The 19,718-nt window shown below is 44.4% G+C and overlaps 1 protein-coding gene across 26 annotated transcripts in view; it reads right to left on the minus strand.

The window, feature by feature from the left end:
* The window catches only part of Slc2a9 (solute carrier family 2 member 9), a 205,138-nt gene that overhangs the window by 113,623 nt on the left and 71,797 nt on the right, over positions 1–19,718 (minus strand). The window lies entirely within an intron of this gene.

The following is a 19,718-nucleotide window of genomic DNA, read 5'->3' on the forward strand; positions in this document are numbered from 1 at the left end:
CCTCAAAAAACAAAACAAAACAAACAGTTTTAACTCCTTCTTTCTAAACGGTATGTTTTTTGGTTGGATTTTACCCTTTATTGTACAGGATGGGACCTGCAGTACAGTGCTGAATAACAGTGATGAGAGGTGATACCCTCAGTTTGTTTCAGATCTTAGGAAAATTATCTGATCCTTCCCAGCTCAGCATGATGCTGGTTGTAGAGTTTTGGGTTTTAGATGTCAAGTTGAGTCTTTTCTGGGTCCTTTTTTTTCCTGCATTTCATTTTGGATACTTGTTATTGATCTGGCATAAAATGTACTGATCTTTGGTCCTACAAGGACCATTCTGTGGGCTTTTCATATTGAGCATAGCAGTTTTCATCTCTGAAGTTTGACTAGGGTCTTTGCTTACATCTTCCATTCTTTTCATCACGTTTATATTTTCCTCTACTTCCTATTAAAGATGGAGTGGGCCTATAGTAGATATTTTAACCTGAAAATTCTTTTATCCCTGAAATTAATATTATGTTTCTATTAATGGTTCTTCTTCCAAATATAGGTTATATTTTCTTGTTTATTTGCATGTTTAGTAACTTTTTTAAAACTGGAAACCAGTCCGGGTGAATTTTACATAACTGTTTATGGAATCTTATTACATTCCTTTAGGCGGTATTGAGCTTTATTCTTGAACAGAGTGAGGGCCTTGAAATTAGTGTGTGTGTTCAAAAGCTTCAAAGCCTGGTTAGAGGGGGTCTTGAACACTCTTTATTCTGTTAGCTCCATTGTTGAGAACTCTGCCCAATGGTCATACAGATCTTGCCACTGAACTATTTCCAGATGCATGCAAATTCCAAATATTGTTTTATCTTTCTATTTTGATGTTTCTTCATTATTCAACAAGACTTGAGTAGAAATCTGTTGAGACTCAAAATGCTCTCTCTTCCCTCCCTTCCTCTTCTCCAATATCTTTCCTATAAATCCTCTGGGACAATTTCAGGGTCACTTCATTTGTTTCTCTTCTCTTGTATCATCCTTGTCCTGCCTTGACTGCTATCCAGTGTTTGAAAGCAGTTTTTCTACATGTTGCTAATTTCCAGTGTTGGGTGGGAGAGCTAATCATGGATGAGCACAGAAGTTTCTAAGCCATTTTTCTATCTACATCTGGTCCCTGTCCACTTCTCTGACCCCTACCCTATGCTTCTTGGCCCAGTTCATGCCAGTCATCCCAGCCATGCTGTATTTCCTCGAGGCTGCCACAGAAATCCCTGCCCTTGCTTCTTCTTTGCTCCAGAGCCCTCTAATGTACATTTGTCACCTTGTTTCTTCTGGTTCCTGACATTTCAGCTCCAGTGTCCTCCCTCAGGGAAGGCTTCCCAGGCACCCAGGTACATTGTTCCTAGCTCTTCATCTTCCTTTGAGTCTGTGAGTGGGGTACCAAGAAGGCGCCTGAAAGGCCCTTCCAGCTCTGGAACTGAGCAGCCTTTGATGCGGATGGCATTGAGGCTCCATGCCTGTGTCACCACTATTTTCTTTTTAATGTGTTTTATTGTGGTAGTGGTTTCTGTGTATTTGGGGGGAAATAGGTTGGTAACCAGAATGTGTAGCTCATTTTGTTTTGTTTGTTTGGCAAATTCTCAGGGGACTGGAACAACTCTTACTCAAAAACTACTCTCCAGAATGTATATTTAACAGGAATTAAACAGTAATTATTACAGAGTTAAGCTATCAGGATAAGAAACTATGGGGGGAATGTATGTTTTCTGCTCGTTAAAAACATGCCTATTCTTATTTTTTTATTTTTTATTTTTTTGGTACCGGGGATTGAACTCGGGTCCTTCCACTTGTGAGGCAGGCGGCGGAACCACTGAGCTAAATCCCTGGCCCAACATGCCTATTCTTAATGGAAACATGATTAACATTTTTTTTCATGATTAACATTTTTAACCTTCATATTTGTTCTGCTATAGTCCAGGGTCTAAGTCATCCAAGATTTCCCAGGGAAAGAATAAGTAGGAACCAAAAGTCTAGGTGTTGTTTGTGGGGGAAAGAATAAGAGAGTTCACAGGAAGGGGCTGAGTCTCCAAGAGTGAGAAGGAAGACCCAGTTTGGTTTCCACCATGAGCTTAGCACTTGCTGGGCTGAGCAGGAAGCTAGGCAAGTGGGACTCACTTAGTTGATTGCCAGGGGTAACCAGCAGTCCCAGGACCTACAAGGACTCGAGTGAGAAATGGCAGAGTGCACATCAGCCTCGGGACTCTTGGGCAACTTGGGTAGGAAGAGAAGCCTAAAGAAAGACATGCAAGGAAGGCATCACCTGACTTCACCTGACTTCAAGTTATACTAAAAAGCAGTAGTGATAAAAACCACATGGTATGCAGTGAACATGAAGCTGAGGTGAGACTGAACGGGATTTGGGAAAATCAGAGGTCAGCAGGGACAGGTCTAGGCAGGGGGAGAAGTTCTGGTGTTGCAGAGCTTACTGGAGAAAGGTAGGAGTGAGAGGGAAGGAAGGTAATGGGGTAAGAAAGAAGCAAGTCAATTCAGAGAACTAATTTCCCAGGGCTTTCCCAATGCCATGCCCACTGGGGCTGCTAATATCACCAGCTCCCCACCTACACTTTCCCCAGAAGAGCTGAAAGATACAGTTGCTGCCTCTTGCTTCACTCCTTCCTCGCCTTTATGAGGAATGCTAATTAACTGTGAACAAACCTAAAACTGATTTTGAAAAATCACAGCCACTCAGGTCTTGGGTTTATAGCAAATCGATCACTTCGTGGCTATTGTCTCAAATGTCATTTTATAAAGCTCTGGAGAGACCTTTGCTTTACTCTTGGAATCGCTTTGGGTTAGAAAATTAAGTCTCTTTTCTTTCTTCTTTCTGAAGTAACATCCTTTATCAGCCTTGAAACACATGCCTTATCAAAAGAAAAATAACCAGCAGAAGAAAAACTGCATCGCTCTAATTTGCCAAGCTCCATGCACAAAAACTTGAGGGGTGAGTGTCAAAATGTAATTATGGGCTCAGAAAATTATTAGTTTTTAAAATAATGGTTTTTATGGATTTGGGTGTTTGGAGAACAGTCCTTTTGTGTAAAAGAAGTACACTTCTTAGAAGAATAAGCTAAAGAGATGAGAAATCAAATTTTATAAATATTTCTCATTATTCCCAATAAAAAGAGGAGGTATGAAACTTTGGGACATGAAATTAAAAAGGAAAACCTTGAAAAGTAAAATGGTCAGCAGGAGACAGGAAACTTACAATGGCTTCATTTAATGTGTGGGTGAATGGCTGCAGAATCAGGGCAGTGGCCTAAATAGCAAGAGCAGGCTGCCCTGTGTCTTCCAGACTCCAGTGTGGCTCTCAGAGGTTCCTGATGCTGGAGAAGCTGAGAGCTGGACCCTGAATCCTGGCTCTGCCAGTTACTGGCTGTGTGACTACAGATAAACTACTAAGCTTCTCCAGTCCTCCACTGGCTCATCTGTAAACTTAAGTACACACGGAGTGCTTCACAGCCAGGGGCTGCTTCAGATGTGTTTGGAAATGAGAAAAATAATCAGCCAGGGGTGTTTTGGAGGCAATGGCTGCATTCCAGCAGGGGTGGGTCAGTTTCTCCCAAGTTCATCTACTTGTGGACTCTCTGACCTGAAGTCCTGTGGCACCAGCAGGTAGTGATTTCAACAGCCCAGAGGCTCAGCCTTGGAGTCCATGACAGACGCTGTGATTCACAGGTTCTGTGACTTGCATTCTTCAGACTCTAGAAGTCTAAGCTTCTAGGAGGTCAAGTCAACATCACTTATTCTGAGAAGGACATGGTGGGATTTTACTGTTTTCCTACAGCCTCTGGGCCCTTCTGCCTGTGGGGCGTGGGCAGGAGGTGGCATCAAGGCCCAGAGAGGGGAATGCTGTGCCTGCCCTGGGTGGCACTGCAGGGGTGACACCCTCCCTGCTGCCACTCTCCTGTGTTAAACCTCAGCCACACTTTGCCGCTTAAGGAGCTGCCATAGCCACCAAGGCTAGGTGGGCCCAGGTGTGGATTTTGGGGCCACAGCCATTGGGTTTGAGCCCTTACTGTACTGTCTGCCCCCTCTTTGGTGCTGGATCTGATGCTGTACTTCTATGAGCCTCAGTCTCCCTATCTGTGACATGGGGCTAATAAAACCTACAAGAGGCATCATAAGGATTAAGTGGATCACATGCACAGTGCTCAGCTTGGTGCCCAGTTCTTAGTAACACTCAGCCAATAGCTGTCACTATTACCATTCCACACAGCTCAAGGAGTGGCTGTAGACAGGGGATCACATGTGAGGAAGTCAGCTGAAACAGAACAACTACCCTGGTGTCCTCTGCAACCTGCAGTGCACCTGCTCACAGAACAGGCCCCTCCTGGTCTGTTAGAGAAACTGAGCTCCCAAGGGGAAAGTCTCCACACACTGAGTGGGCTTTCCTCGTGGAAATGCTGCACACATCTGTCACCCATCTTCTGCTCAGCTCTTTGTAAACATGAATGAAAGCAGCAAACATTTGAAAAAGTTTCTAACACAGAGGAGAGATGCAGAAAGAAACCAAAGAAAGGTAAGAAATCTGGAGCAAAGAGAGAAAATGTACCAGCAGAAAAAACAATGTAGGGGGGAAAACCCCTGTCATTAACATAGGTGTAAATATTATATTTAGAAAAAAAGAGCAGGATGTTATGAAAAAATGGTAAAGAAAAAAATTTTAGAATTTAAAACTATAATAGTAATAATAAAATGGAGTAGACAAGATGGAAGATAAATTTGAGAAAATCTTCTGTAAAAAAGAATAAAATAATAAAGAGATAGAGGAAAGGAGAGAAAAGACTAACATCAGAATTAGAACATCAGTCTATTATCTGACTGCAAGGAGTTTCAGAGAAAGTGTGAGAACAGAAAAATGAGAAGTGACAAGTGACATAATGAATTTCCCAGAAAGAAAAGAAGTGGGCCCACAGATTGGCAGGAACTAATGACTACAGTGCTCAGATCTCTGCATAACAGAAGAAAGACCCATATGAGAGAATGTAAATTTGTAATTTATAAATTTTAAATTTTCAAAACAGGAGACAAGAAGATTTTAACACTTCCTAGAGAAAAACAATAGTTCAAAGCAAGTGATCAGACAAAAGAAAGACACCAGGTTTCTTTTCAGCAATGTCAGTTGCTGGAGGATAGTACAGAAAAGCCTTCAATATCCTAAAGAAAATTATATTCATTCAAGAGTTCTATACCCAGCCAGACTATCCACTGGGTATGAGGGTGGAATAAAGACATAGGCATGGAAGGTCTCAAAGTTTTGTCTTCTCCGGATGTTTTCTTCTTAGGAAAGTACTGGAAGACATAACTCAGCAAAATGAATGAATGAATGAATGAATGAGTGAAAAAGGAGGAAGAGGAAAAAATGGCAGGAAGAGGAGTGGGGGGAAAGGTCTGAGAAATAAGGGGTCCTACTCAGGAAACAAATGCAAAGAATTCAGGAAGACTACTCTATACCAGGATTGACAACTACTCACTTCATGGAAGCAACAGCTCAGAGAGCTGAGGCACTAAAAAAAAAATAAATAGAACTTTTGTGATATATATGCTCATTTTGCAAATTTACCACCAACTGTTTAATATTAGGGCATTTGAAAGATTGGCCATGGGTATAAAGATTAAGCAAATTAGAAAATAATAAGAGCAAAGGAATGATTAATTCTAGGAAAAACAGAAAAGATGTATAAAACAGATCAGTACTCAGTACAAAGTCATGATCATATGAGTGTTAACCAGTGAATTATTAAAAAACTATAGGAGCAGGGAGGGACAGAAGGGATGGTGGTATATGGGTGCCAAGACCTCGGCCCACTACATAGTGGATAATGTCTAAAGCAAATGAATCTAGAAATAGTGTTAAAGCCAGTTATTAGAGTGGCACAGGGAGAGAAAGTGGGGACACAGTAAGAGTGGCTCAGCCCCTGCAGAGTTAGCAGTCAAGATGAGCTCAGATGGAGCAAGCAAGCCACAGCTTTGCCCCACTGGGGATGAACACGGGGCCTTTACCCTAAGCTACATCCCCAGCCCTTTTAAAAAAATTTTATTTTGACACAGGGTCTCACTAAGTCCCTAAGTTGCCAGGCTGGGCTCAGACTTTTGATCCTCCTCCTTCAGCCTCCCAGAGTGCTGGGATGACAGGCATGCACCACCATAGCTCACCATATTTCTTTTCTGTTGTCTGAGTTGGATCTTTTCTGAGAGTAGAGTGATGTGGATGGAGAAGGCAGAAGAGAGAGATGGTTCTTGGATGAGGAAGTGGCACAGACAAGATGGGTGGTAGAAAAGCACGCTGATATTCAGAAAAGTTTGGGTAAAGTAGTTGCATGGTGCTCAGGATTAGCATGGATGAGAACTGGATGTGGGACCCAAACTCAGGGCCTGGAATGCCAGCCTGAGGAGTCTGGGCTTCACTTGGTGGAAGCAGCGTGCCTTGTTTGGCAGGATGGGCCTAGTGTGTAGAAGACAGGGCTCTAAGCACTTCCTGTACAGTGTCCTGTTCTGTCACTACATCAACACCTTGGAATATGGATTGTTGTCCTTGTTTTACAAATAAAGAAACTGAGCCTCAGGGAGCTAAAGTAACTTTTCCAAATCACACAGCTAGAAAGCAGCAAAGGTAGGATTCGATCCTACAACTTCCTTACCTGCAGAGCTCTTCCCGCCATGCTATATCGCATGCTGCCAAGGGGACAGAGCCACCCAACCACAGTGCTGCAGGTGAGAGGGGTGTGTGTGTGGCTGGGAGGACAGGTGCATGGAGTAGCGGGAGCACGTGGGTGTGGCCCCAGCCCACCTGTCGCCTCCTCTCTCTGTGTCTCCCTGGCACCCTTTCTGGACTGTATGGGGTCCACACATGCAGAGGTCGCTCTTGGGCTTTTTTGTCTAGTTTGGCACCAGCCATTGCCCCTGGCTGGCACAGTGCTTCCCTTCGCTTCCACTTCTAACCGTCCCCTAGACAGCAAGATGGATGGCACTCCTCCAGAAAGATGTCCATGGCCATGTGGTGTCAGGGCTCTTCCTGGTGGCCCTGCCATGTCTGGGCTCCCTGGTGCCCATTGCACTCTGTCCTTTCTAACACCTGGCTGTCTCGCACCCTTGTGGCAGGGCTCTGCCTGCTCACCCTGGACACCTGGTGTGCTGTGGCTGAGTGAACCCAGGCTACAAAGCAGATCATGGGTGCAAAACCCTGCATGGGTCCCTCAGTCAGGTCAAGGGCCTGCAATGGAGAGGAGGAAAGGACCAGTGAGATGGAATAGTGGGGAGAGTGACAGGGCCAGCAGGGAGCAGCCAGGGTGGGTAAAGGTGACCTGCAGGGTTGCTGCTGGAGGAAGTCTGGGCAGCCCTGCCTGGGCCACTCCCATGCTGCACCCAGGTCTCAACCCTGGCCTATTCTGTCCCACTTGATTTTATACATCTGTCTCTGACCGTGTCTTTCACTAGCACGAAAGGCCACTGAAGCCAAGTTTCCTGTCTGTTTTGTTCGCTAGAGACTACACCAGTGTCAGGTACACAGCAGGTGCTCAATAAATGCTTGTTTAATGAACGAAGAGGCCACAAATGGATGAAATGGTCCAAGTCATGGACTGGGGAGTTCATGCAGACAGGAGAGGATGCCTGATCCCCGGGTGGATCTGGACAGAGCACCCCAGCACCCCAAACCATGCACTGGGTCTGGCTGTGCACAGAGTGACATGTCCTACCCGGAAACTCCCCACACAGCATGAGCCTTGGGCTTGCTTTGCTCCTGGACAGTCAGGGCAGTGATGAACAAGGGCCCAGGCTAGATCAGCTGATCGTGGTTTGGAGATGCCCCTAGTGTGTGGTCTGGGCGAGCTCTCCAACTTCCTGTGGGACTCAGTGTCCCCATCTTCAAAGTGGGCACAAGAGCAATCATGCTCTGTAGGAATGCTGCTGTGTGTCAGGACCACAAGAGGCAGTGCTGGTGTTGATCCCGAGCATAGATCTTGACATAGGGCACCTATCTGGAAATGCACTTAGCATTAGTCCTGTCTCCTGGGAGGCAGTGACTTGAGAGGCCCAGAGGGGTAAGCTGGCTATTCCTGTCCTCATGGAGAGGAAGGAAGGAAGGAGGAAGCGACCATGGATCTGGGCTGCAATACCCTGGGCACTGTGCTGGGGTCTCATATCCTGTCCCTCAGTGAAGCTCAACAGCTGTGGGCCCAGCTCATTAGCTATGAAGCTCTGGTCAAGGTTTCCCTCATCAGCCTCCAGTTTCTAACCTGTAAAATGGGGACAACAGGAGAACCTACCTGCCAGATAGAAGCGAGAGTGTCAGGAGCCAAAGTGCATAAAGCTAGGCATGGCACAGGGAGCACACTTTGCAATTCTGCTCCTCCCTCCTGGCCCACCCTCTCTTCCCCTCCACGGTGTGGGCAAAGGATCATTACCCATTCACTGAATGGAGAGAGGGGAGTTCGGAAGAGCCTCATGACCTGTGTGAGAGTCGGTGGATCAAAGATGAGGTGGGGCTGAGTCTGGTGGCCAGTATGATACAGTATGATACTCCACCCAGTGGTGGCAGGGACAGAGAGGGACAGCACGTTCAGGGCACCCACAGCAGTGATTGGAGCAGCAGGCTCAGGTTATCTCCAAGATAACGGCCATGAGGGGGGCAGTGCACAGCAGGGCTCGTTGGCCAGGGACCTGGGGTCATGGTCCTCCGCACGCCAGAGCCATGGCCAGCCCTCGATCCCCAGAGGCTGCCCACCCAAAGGGCAGCACAGCCCTTTGCTTCCCTGAGGCTGTCCTGGTGCTGGGACATCAAAGTTCAGGCAAGCTTCAAAGGCTATCTTTAAAATTCCAAATGACATGACTTCAACAATGGTTAAATTTATCTTTGTTTTCCTCCATTTTTCCTTGTTAGTGGATGGAGACACCAGCTCAGCTGAGCCCACTCCAGACCTCACCGGCAACATTGGCCATCAAATGGGAAGCCCAAGCAGGCAGGGACCTCAGGGCTGCATGGATGCAACGTCCTGGCCTCCTTGGACTGATGATGAGCTGCAGGTCAGGAGAGGAGACTCACCTACATCCTGAACCCTGAACACTCAGTGGCCTGAGTCTCCCGCATAGTGGGAGGGGGCTCTTGTGTTCTCAGATGAGAAGGCGTATTTGGAAACTGGAGTCGAGGTCTTCATCACAATTCCAAAATCAAAGGCCATGCACATGTTCTGTCTTTGCAGAGGAGGCAGTTCTGGGCCTGTGATGGTACCAAGATAAGACCTCTGACCCTGGTCCCTGAGAAAGACCAGCAGCAGGTCGGGCACTTGGCTAGGCTGTAGGCCAAGCAAGTCTGGGAGAGGGCCTGGTTTGGGGTACACTGAGGGGGCAGCGTCTGATTCTAGTGGGTGACAGGACAGAAGATATCTCCAGAGGGGTCTTGAAGGCTGCCAACAGTCAGACAGGCAGAGAATGGAAGCCAGGAGAAATGGATGGCACAGGTGGATGGTAGGAGTGGTACCCGCAACACACAGTGGAACTGTGGACCAAGATGACTTCTTATACCTTCCATCTGTAAGACAATCACCTCAGTAACCTGATAAAAATGAAGATTCTTGGGCCGGGGATTTAGCTCAGTGGTTTTGTCGCCTGCTGCGCAAGCGCAAGGACCCAAGTTCGATCCCTGGTACCAAAAAAAAAAAAGAAAATGAAGATTCTGGGGAACCACCCCCAAAGTTTCAGGTTCAGAGGCCTGGAATGGGGCTGAGAGGTCCTGATTTTCAGGGTCCAGCAGACTCTAACGTGGCATGCCCTGGCTGAGCTGCTCGGTGAGTTACAGATAGGAGCTAGGTTATGGGGCCTGCATGTAACCCTCCCAGGAAATCCAAGCCTGGCCATGGAGAAACCAAGGAATCTGTGATGAATATGGACAGAGAAACATTTGCAATTCTTTTGGGTTTTTTAGCGAAAGAGTTCCTGAGTGTTTATTACAGCCAAGGTTGGATGCACCTGGGTAGGCAAAAGGGTTTGTAACTGCACATGTCTCATGGATTTCAGAGAACCAGCTCGGTAGGTGTTGGGCAGTGTGGGGTGGGAGCCTGCATCTGGAAGGAGCTCCTTCACAGGGGGCACTGATGATGCTGGTCCAGGGGGACATGGAACCCCAGCCCTGCTGCATCCTGCCTCAGCTCTGAGGTCACTGAAGAAAGAAGCCACCACTCCAGCTTCAGACTTCAGCCCAACACCGGAGAGAGGCCAGTGCTCTTCCCACAGCAGGTCATTCACAGAAACACAGATGAAATAAAAACCATCAGTTAAATGGAATTAGCCTGGCTCAGAAAGTAAATATTGCATGGTTTCTCTCATGTGAGATACATGTATTTAATAAATAGATAATTAAAATAAAAGAGGGAGGACAGGAAACCAGAAAGTAGACTTCTGGTGGCAGAGAAGGGGCAAAGCTGGAGGGTAGAGGGGAGAGAAGAAGGGGCAATGGGAGTGAAGCTTGGATCTGTTCAATGCAGAGAATTTGTTTCCTAGGGCTAGAGACAAGGACTGAATTGTAGCTGACAAACAGGCTAGCAGGGCTCAGACTGTTCGAAAACCCTTGTTGTTTAAAAGAGGAGATTCAGAACCCAGAACATCACCTACGGGAGTCTGGACTCTGAAGTGACAATATGAATGCAAAGGGGATGCCTCTGATTTTCATTCTTCCTATTTCCCGCAAGAGGAATTATCGTATGGTTGTTGGCAAACCTTCTGAATGCATCTCTGGCTACCGAGAGCACCTGGGTTGTGCCCCAAATAAGTCTTTGTTCAAAGAGAAAAGGTATGGTTTCCAAGTCACTGGCAACAAGAAGTGGTCCCATTAGTAAGACACTGCTGGTGGTTGGGACTGAATGTTACTGTCATGTGGATAAATAAGCTTTCCTGACAGTCTTGCCAAAAATTGAAAGGTCTTTCTTTGCAGGCTTGAACGAAGTCGAGAGAGTTCTAAATCAAAGACGTAACAGAAAACAAGTGCTTTCCCACACTCGGGCTGGGTCCATGGGCAGCAGATACGAGACTAAAAAGGACTGCTTCTCCTGACTTCCTGAACAGGGCTCCAAAGTCCTTGCTCACCACTAACAAGTCAGGCCTCGGTACCAGTGCAGAGAGAGGCCAGTCTTTGAAGCTTGGTTTTCCCAGCCTCCCTGCTGTCGAATTGAGTGAGTGTTTAACCTTACTGAGACTGAGCTTTCATGCCGCCACACAGAAATTAATAATACTTTAAAAAAGAAAATAATAATACTTATTTCTAGGCACTGTTGCATGAATTAAGTGAAACACTGGCTAACTTCAATTTCTCACCAGCTCCAGGCACAGCATTCCAAATTCTTTACCTACCTTTCCTTTCTTAAGCTTCAGGGAATTGCCATGAAAGACATATGTTATTAATCTGATTGGACAGATAGGAAATCAAGCTCACAGAGGTTCAGCAACTTCCTCAAAGTCCCACAGCAAGTGGGTGGGAGGCTGGGGTGCAGACCAGGCTGTCTGGCAAGAAATGCTAACCCTATAAGCGGGGGCACTATGTGGTCCCCTCCTCCTGGAGTTCACTGTTCTGTGACAGAATCACATGTTATCACTCCTTTTTAATCTCCTCTTTAGAAATTTTTTCTGGCTTGAGGTGCTTTGTATATTATAGATTAAAAATAATTACTGTGCCATCCAAGATATATTATGTAAAGGTACAAATTCCCAATGATGAATGTAAGCATATTGTATACCTAAAATGTACCAATAAAATCAATGAATAAAAAAAAAAAATAGAACAGGTGGGCCGGGGATTTAGCTCAGTGGTTCCGCCGCCTGCCTTAAAAGTGGAAGGACCCGAGTTCGATCCCTGGTACCAAAAAAAACAGAAAAAAAAAAATAGAACAGGTAAGAATAACAAAGGGTCAAGCCAGAGAGTTCAAATTTAATTTTACAAAAGTTACTGTGCCAAAATAACAATCATTTTGTCATGCCCAGTCTGTATTCTATTAAGTGCTAAAAAAGAGCTAATGTCCTTACACAAACATGAAATATTTATGGAAATTGATCACAAACTAACCACAGAATCAAGCTTTACGTGTCCTCCACAGAGGAATTTATGGATCACTTTCTCTTTATGCAATAAATCAAATGGATAGTGAGTGCCATGAACAACATTATGTCCACATGGGATTGAAAACTCTGACATTGCTCTAAATAATTATTCTCAAGATGGGATCAAAACAACAAATTGTTTAGGAAACAGTATCATTCAGAAAGTGGCAGGTCAAAATTTCTGCAGTATTGACAAATCTATATTCCAAAAACATGATTAATATTGACAAAGCAGAAATTTTAAAAACTGGAAAGCCATGAAAAGACAATTTAGAGTTTGGTCTTTCATGGAACAGAATTAGAGGAAACACTTTAGAAATTTTATGTAAAGAGAAGAGAAAAACCAAATAAAATTAAATCAAGAAAGAAACAAAAATAGATATAGAAGACATTAAAATCCATATAGTTGTATGCTAACAAACTCGAAAATTTCAACAAGTATATTGAAAAGACAGAAATTAATAAAGTAGACTCTAAAGAAAATAAAAGTAGATAATTAAGGTATAAATGGATAAAAGGTTTTCAGAGAGTTTTGTTTTCCAAAGACTCCAGGTTGAGACCGTTTTTAATAGGCAAGTTTTTAATTATTTTAGTACCAAGTAATGTTACGTAGTCTGCTCCAGAAGCAATAAAGGATGAAAAATGATCCAGTTGTAGATGAAACATTAAAAACTCTAGAAATCCCATCTATGCTCGTAAGCATATGAGTTCTAAACAAGATACTAATGAAGCAAATGAATTAACATATACAAAGAAGAATCCACCATGACCAGGAAGATGTACTCCAGCAAAATAAGGAGTAATGCTTAGCACACACTCTGTAACCCGTTGTCAGATAGCTAAAAGGCACGAACAGTTTAATAAATATCAGAAGACATTTTATTCCTTTCTGATGGTCTATAAGAACTAAGATGAGACAGATCATTTCTTATCAAGATAAATAATTCCAATTTCAAATTAAAAATTATCATTTGGCACACTAGTGTCCCCCCAAATTCCCGGGTTTGGAAGGTGACTGGTTCTTGGCATACCATACTGACTTCCGGTTAGGAGGTGGGGCCTGATCGGAGCTGGGCCACTGGGGCGAGGCCTGGAAGGGTTTATTGGGTCCCTGACTCTTCCCTTTGCCCTCTCCTTCCTCCCTGTACCCTCGCCCATGCTGCTTCTGCCTTAGCCAGACAACAGTGGGCTGAAACTGTGAGCCAAAATAAACCTTTCCTCCTTGAAGTCGTAGGTGTTGGAATTTGTCCCAGTGATGGGAAAGTAACGAAGACATCATCTTAGTAGCGGAACCTAATAGGTGTTTCCAGTAAGTCAAGAAAAAAAAAAAAGAAAGAAGGAAAGAAAGAAACATCAAAGATGCTCACTTTGCTAATCATTGTCAGCCTTCTCCTGAATAACAGAATAAGGCACGAATGTCAGTAAAATGAAGTAAGAGTAGTAACATTAGGAAGGAAGAGAAAATGGCCACCCTTTCCCTTTGAAGCTGCTGTTAGTAATCATTCATTTGAATTGTCTGGGAAAGTGGACAAATAAACAGACAAAAACTAATAGAAAGCAAAAGAGAGTTCCAGATTAGCATATACCAATCAGTGGCTTTCCAATAGTTTGTTAAGGACCAGTTAGAAAACATAATGAAGAAAAGAAATTTCAACAGCAGAAATAAAATAGATCTTAGTAATTAAGGAGAAAGAGACAGTTCTTGTATTTTTAGTTAAAAATCTAACAGCAGGGCTGGGGGTATGTGTAGCTCAACAGCAGAGTGCTTGCCTAGCATAGGCCAGGCCCTGGATTCAATCCCAAATACCACAAAAAAATAAAGAAATACAGCAGCAGCAATAAAAACAATAGAGTGATACAAAAGAAGGCCTCTCAACTGAAGTAAGAGTCAGGTAAACAATCTCCAGTGCGTTCAAACCAAGCTGCTAACACTTCAACAGGATCACAATCACGCGTTCAAGGTCAGTTTTGGTTGTGATGGGAAATGGTTCTGGAGTTTCCACAGGAGAAATAAACAAGTGAAAGCTCCCAGCACAACTCTGAAGGCGGAGACCCGTGCAGTCAGTATTGGACATATAATAACAAAGTTGCAATAAATAACTAAAGCAGCGTGGGCACAAGAATGGAAAGACCACAGAGGCAAAGCAGATGGCCCGGAGCAGAAGCGCATATATCTGTATTAACTTCATGTGTGGTTAAAATAGCTTCAGAAACTCAGCAGGAGGTTGTTTGGCTTAATGAATGGCTGGGGGAAAGTGGTAAAGGAAGAAGGAGAAAAAGCAAATTTCAATGTTTACGTTACACCGTCGTCTGAAATCACCCAAATGACTTTTAGATCAAATGTAAAAGCAGACACTATAAGCAAGCCACAGATGAATACAGATGAAGATGTATCGAATCTCTGCATGGGGAAGAAATTTCTAAGCTAAAGATCAATGCGGAAATATCAAAGCAAAAGAAAAAGATGTCATCACTCATAACACTTTAAAATCCATATGTCAAAATTTTAAAGAAAATTAAAAGTAAAGAAACAAATACACAAGAAAAACATGTGCCACATATATATGTAAGGACTGTTAATATTCCAGTAGACCTATAAGAGAGCACATGCATAGTCAGGTCACTGACCAAAGAAAGATTTGAAGTAATCCATTTATTGAGGCGGATTTAGTAATGACCTCCCAAAAGAGATCCACATTTGAATCTTTGAATCTTGTGAATATTAATTTATAAGTCAAAAAAAAGACTCTGCAGGGAGGGCTGTGGAGATACGGACATTATGCTGAATTATCCAAGTGAGCTCTAAATGCAATCACAAGCATCTTTATAAGTTTATTTGAGGCTTTTATGCATGCTGTCAAATAGTTCTCCAGACCGAAAGAGAGAGGGGATTTGTCCACACTAGAGAGGAAGGGGCAGAGTGAGCACAGAGGCAGAGATTAGGGATGGAGGCCAAGGAACCAGGGCAGCCCCAGCAGCTGGAGGAGAAAGGATTCCCTCTGGGAGCGGCCCCTGGAGGGAGCTGAACTCTGCAGATACCTTGAGTTTTGCCCAGTGGTACTGACTTTGTACTTCCGGCCTCCAGAAATATGAGAGACTAAATTTCTCTTCCTGTATGGTCAGAGCACCAAAAGGAAACAAAATATAAAATTTCAGTCTCACCAATAAGCAAAGAAATTCCAAATAATGTCATAATGAGATATCACTTCTTGCCTGTCAAATACCAGAGTTATTCAAGTGTGTAGAGAAGACACGGGTACAGTAGGACATGTGCTGGTGTACACTGCTGCGGGAGTGTAAGTTGAGGCAGCTTTGCTGGAGGAAAGTTTGACAACATGTTTAAAAGCCTTGAATAAATTTATATGGATCAAGCTGCTTATTTCCATTTCCGGGACCCTAAACTATGGGAATAATTAAAAATTTGAAGAGTGATTTATGCAGAAATTGTCCCTCTCAAGTTTGCAAACTGAGTGTGGGTCCTTAGTTGTGCTGTCGTGGCTGCCACAATGTCCTGAACTGATTCAAAATGTTCACCCTTCATGGCCATTATGACTTTTGGGAAGAGCCTGAAATCGCCTGGTGCCAACTCTGATGAATAAGGTGAATGAGGACACACAGTCCTGTTCTGACAAGCCTGCCTTTCCACTGGAAGGCACTGGGCATCTACATTCACCGTATTTTTGATCACACCCCATGAAGACACTCAGGAGAAGACTTCCAGAACTGCTTCCGCAAGTGGCAAGATCAATGGGATGAGTGTGTTCAAGAAAGATGGGATATTTTGAAGACGGTTAGTGTCGATGTGTCTTTTCCTGCAATACATGTTTTAAAACTTAAACATTCATCCTGTATTTTGATTATACCTTATCTATATATAGTGTTACTTCCTCTTTCTCATTTCTACATATTCTGAAGTAAGCACAAAGTCTTCTCTACTGGGAAAAAATGGACATAACGCTGTGTGTGGGGTCCACTCCCAGGAGAACAGTGATTAACTCCGACCTCCTCTTCCCTCTGCCTGGCCTTACCTGGAGCCAACGTTGCCCACAGCACATGAAATCACTCTCATTTATGGCCACACATTGTTCCTACCTCTCTTTTCTCATATTTCTGCCTACAATTTCATCTAAGTTCCTTTCTTCTTTGCAAGAGAAAAAACTAATTAATATGCTTTTTCAAATATCCTTTGGAAACATAAAAATGTCACTTAAATGTTCAACCACCACAATGTTTTATGATGTGTCTGATTAAATTCATGACACCAGCAGCGATTCCTGCACTTACTCCCTTTCTTGCCTTCTGGTGGCTAATTCTAAAAGCCACCTTCGTACCGCTTCCTCCAGCCTTTGTGTTTCAAAGTGCCTGCCTGCATTGAAGCGTAGCATTTCTCTCTGTAATTTTTTTTTCAAAGTTTAGTTGTCTCAGCCTTTGAAGGTAAATGAGAAACATGATTAAAACAGAGAAAATGAAACTCTGACACTCAGTGAAATAATGGTGGATTTCACGTGGCTGACACATCATAAATCTCCAAAGAGATGAACGAAGATTTGGGCCAGACGCCCAATATCTACCTTCCCAGAACATGAATTAAAAATAAGGATAGTTTCTGGGTTACTCACACATCCTCCCAGCCAAAGCAGGGAAACTGTAGAAAGTCCAGTTTGAGGAGAAAGACAGCCTACATGGACTAATGACCCCCTTTTCAATGTGAGGCTGCTCAGCTGACCAAGGCCAGGTGGCAGGGACAGGCGCTGATTTGCATTTCTCCAGTGATTAATGATGATAAACTCTATTGTCGCTGGGAGAGTCCTCAGGCTGGGGAAGGTTCCTGGGTCCTTGGGTCAGCTCTGCCTTTCAGTTGTGCTGTGACCTGGCCATTCGTGTCAGGGAACTTGTCACCTTGCCCCTGTAGAGCAGCTCCTTCTCCTCCAAGGCTCCTTGGTTTAGTGCTTGGTACCACCATCCTGCCTGGCTGATGGATCCCTCTTCCCCTTCATCTGCTAATGCCACTCCTGCTCATCTGCCTCTCTCCATCGTTCTTGCCCTTATTCCAATCCAAGCCCTTGGCAGCTTTCAGCTGGACCAGCGCCATGCTTCTGGTCTGGGCTGAGATCCAGTCTTTCTCCTTGCTGCAGCCCAAAAGTCTTTCTAAACATGCTCATCTTCTATTTCTGAGAAGGCCAGTAGAATTTTGATGCTGACTGTAATTAATCTGTGTATTACTTGGGTATCATGGATATTTTAACACTATCAATTCTTCCAATCCATAAACTTGAGCTATCTTTCCATCTATATATTAAACAATTCTAAAATTTACATGGAACCGTAAAAAATCCTGAATGACCAAAGCAAATCTGAGGGGGGAAAAAGTTGGAGACATTACACTTCCTGATTTAAAATTATATTACAGGGCCAGGGATTTAGCTCAGTGGTTTTGCCACCTGCTGCACAAGTGCAAGGACCTGAGTTCGATCCCCAGTACCCAAAGAAAAAAAATTATATTACAAAGCTATCATAATCAAAATGATATGATACTAGGATAAAAACAGACATGGACACCAATGGAACCCAGTAGAGGATCCAGAAATAAAGCTCAACATACATAGTCAATTAATTTTTGACTAGGACACCAAAAAGGTAGGGAAAGGTCAGGCTTTGCAATAAATAGTGCTGGTAAAGCTGGATATCCATATGCAAAAAAATGAAATTGAACCCTTATATACAAAAGTCAACTCAATGGATTGAAGACTTAAGTATAAGAATCAAAATCATAAAACTCTTAAACGAAAACATGAGAGAAATGCTCCTTGGCATTGATCCTGGCAGTAATTTTTGGATATCACACCAAAAGCTCACATTACAAAAGCAAAAATAAACAAATGGGACTACATCAAACTAAAATCTTCTGCACAGAACAGGAAACAACCAACAAAATGGAAGGGCAGCCTGTGCAAACCAGCTATCTGGCAATAGGTTAGTGTCCAAATATAGGGAAAAATATCACACAACTCAATAGCAAAAAAAAAAAAAAACAAGACAAAAAAACCCAAAACAAAAATCAACCAAACAAACAAAAAGTTAAGAAAAGGCAAAGAATCTGGAGAAACATCTGTCCAAAAACAACAGGTATACGAAAGGATGCTTAATGTCATTAACCATAAGAAAAATGCAAATCAAAACCACAATGAGATTTTAACTCACACCTCCTAGGATGGCTATTACCAAAAAGAAAAGAGGTAAGTGTTGGTGAAGGTGTGGAGAGAAACAAACCTTGTCCACTGTTGGTGGGCAAGTGGGTTGGTGCAGCCATTGTGGAAAATGATATGGAAGTTACCAAAGAACTTCCTCTTCCGGGCAAACAGCGAAGGAGAGGAAACCACCACCTCAGAATATTTGCATTTCCATGGTGGTTGCAGCATTGCTCACAATCACAATCGCAGGCTATGGAAACTAAAATCAATAGAAGTGGCCACTGTGAAAGAATGGATGGAGAATAAAAGGGTGGAAACCAGGGTGGGAATGGGGATTAGAGAGCTGGGACGAGATCAGGTGATTTTCCCCAGCAACTGCAGCGCCCGGAAGACTGCATGTTGCCACCCTTCCTATTCCTTGCCCCTCTTGCATCCTCCTCCTTCTCCCCTCCTCCTCTCTCTCCCTCCCCAGCTTGTCTCCATGCTCCAGTCCTTCTGGTCTTTCTGCCTCCCAACAAATGCCAGGGCCTTGTCCAAACTGCTCTTTCTGCTCACACGCTTCCTCCCTCCCCTCCTCTCTCTCCCCACCAGTTCTGGCTCAGACAAACCCTACTTTTCCAGGGGTCAGGCATTTATAGTCACATCTGCAGGAAAACCATTCCTGAGCCCAAGGACGACCCTGGCTCAGAGAGTTGGGGTGACCTGCCCAAGGTCACTCTGCCCTTGTTGTCCGTGAGCACCATGAAGATGTGAGCCATGCCTCACACGCTCAAAACTGTAGCTCCAGCACCCAAATCAAAGCTTAACTCTGCCTCCTCCATGGTCCCAGGCCTCCTAATCCTCCTCATCCCATGGCCCAGGCCTCTGGCAGTCTCACCAGGTCCTCTCCACAGGCACCAGGAGCCATGGCTTCCTGCCAGGCCTCTCCTCCCTGCCCGCCTTCCCATCCTAGTCTGTGCCCACCCCACCACCTCTGGGCCCCTTTCTGATAGGATCCTGGCAATGTCACTCCACTGCTCCCAAGACACCCGGGGCTCCTATTCTCCCAGGATGAAGCTGTATGGGCTCCATGAACAGGTGTCTCATGTCACCTATAGTCTTTTGTTTGCCCCCTGGACACTCTGAGTTCTTTTCACCAGGCTCTGCCCCATCTTGGGGCCTTTTCTTTGCTTATCCCCTTTCTCCAGGAAGTCTCTGCTCCACCTCCACCTTCCCTGCCCAACTCCCGCCCACTGTGGAGGGCTCAGTTTAGAGGCCACCTCTTCTGGGCAGCCTTCCTTGATTCCACCCCATCCCTCTCCAACCTGGAAGAGTGTCCCCTTCGAAGAGGCCACACAGCAAGTGCACTGCTGAGCCAGGACCCTAATCCAGGTTTTCCTGTTCACAAAGCAGCAAACCAAACCA

This window comes from Heterocephalus glaber, unplaced genomic scaffold (assembly GCF_053883595.1).
Source record: "Heterocephalus glaber isolate CG9 unplaced genomic scaffold, H.glaber_assembly_v1.0 deba00001509, whole genome shotgun sequence".
Taxonomy (NCBI): Eukaryota; Metazoa; Chordata; class Mammalia; order Rodentia; family Bathyergidae; genus Heterocephalus; species Heterocephalus glaber.